Below are 1,871 nucleotides of genomic sequence, written 5' to 3'. Positions count from 1 at the left end.
AGATAAACTCCTCAGGACCAATATTGAGAGTAGCCATACCAGGAGGGTAAGGGGAAAGTGGGTGGAGAAACGGAGAACCAATCACAATGACCTACTTATTACCCTCTTCCAGGAGGATGGACAACAGAGAAGGGAGTAAAGGGAGACATCGGACAGTGCAAGACATGAAAAAATAATAATTTATAGATTATCAAGTGTTCATGAGGGAGGGAAAGAGGGGGAGGGAGGGGAAAAAATGAGGAGCTGACCCCAAGGGCTCCAGTAGAAAGAAAATGCTTTGAGAATGATGATGGGAACATATGTACAAATGTGCTTGAGGCAATGGATGTACGACCCCCCACGAAATGATTTAATAAAAAATAAGGGGTTCAGTTTAATGATGGAGGCAAACAGACCAATGGCAGATTGGAAGAAGATTATGGCAATGTCCAAAGCCATACGAGACTCGTATCCATCACAGCTAAGCACTCGATCAAGCCACAGGATGAAAAGGAGCTCCTCTGAGAAAGAACGGGCCGAGGATTTGAGCCGAGTCTGTCTAACAGAGTCTAGGATGAGATACTCGGGCTTATTAGCAATCAGGACAATGCCAAGTAAAATAAAAATGACTTAGCACGTTCTGCATTAAGTGACTGGAGCGCTGTATAATACCTGCTGCACGGAGCGCTGGTGGTACATGGGGTGCTAACTGACAAGGTCAGACCTAGTGGGAGTCACGGATCAGAAATACTAGGGTGCTTGTGGGAGGATGGGCTAGCCCAGGTGTTTGGAAAAGCAAACTGGATCTGCTTGGTTATATGACAGATTTGTTACAGGTAAGCCATGGTGATTGTCAGCCCCAAATTCATAGCGTCCATGCATAGTGGAATTGGAATACTCCGATCCATCAGATTTCCTAAGCTAATTTTTTGGGAAGTACAGCAATAGCCCTGGCTTCCTAGTCTGTCTGTCTGGAAGCTTCACTAACACCTATCTAGTAACACCCAGGCTTCCACCGACAGATGAGTGGTGGGTGCACAGGGGGTGCATAGACCGGGAATCGAACCTGGGTCTCCCATGTGGGAGGCACACGTTGTACTATTGAAGTATCACTGCTCCCAAATGGTGCAGCACTTTCTCTTCTGGGGTATACCTCTATCTTTATTTATCTCAGTTCTCACTGCCATTGAGTCAATGCTCACTCATGGGGACCCCTGTGTTTCTGAGACTGTCACTATTTATGGGAGTAGAAAGCCCAGTGTTTCTCCCGCTGAGCTTCCAGTGGATTTGAACTGCTGTCCATGCAGACAGATTTCAGCTCAATGTGTAACCACTGCATCACCAGGGATCCATCTATAGCTATATCTATCTCCCAAAGACGTCAACACACTGGTTCCTAGAGGACTTACAAGAAGAGCTTCATGACATTGTTTTGATGAGAATCTGAGAAAATTTGTCTATTGCTGTTGGAGGATTAGAGGCACACCATGCATGACTAAGTAGTCTTTAGAAGCAGCAGGCTGGGTGAGGGAAAGATGTCAATAACAGTGATGGGTGACGAAAAAGTAAAAAAAGTAGAATGACATATAGAATGATATTGTTTATGGAAATTTAAAACATCTTCACACGAACTCTTGCCTGCTATACCAGAACACAGACGAATTTGGACACTCACCAAACTGATGGGTGCTCGTTGAAAGGAGAAAAGAGAATGGGAATGAACATGAAAGGCAATGAGCTGATCAGTGCTGCTGCTGTCATTGAATCAGTGCTTAAGAGACGCATTGGAATTATACATGTCAGATAGCTGTGGCATCATGGCTGTGATCCGTAAGGTCAGCAGTTCAAAGCCACAAGCCCCTCCGAAAGAGAGGGCTTTGTACTTCTGTGAA

The sequence above is a fragment of the Echinops telfairi genome, unplaced genomic scaffold (genome assembly GCF_000313985.2).
Source record: "Echinops telfairi isolate 266 unplaced genomic scaffold, ASM31398v2 ScPeMD7_11;HRSCAF=52, whole genome shotgun sequence".
Lineage (NCBI taxonomy): Eukaryota > Metazoa > Chordata > Mammalia > Afrosoricida > Tenrecidae > Echinops > Echinops telfairi.
This window is presented reverse-complemented; position numbering follows the sequence as displayed.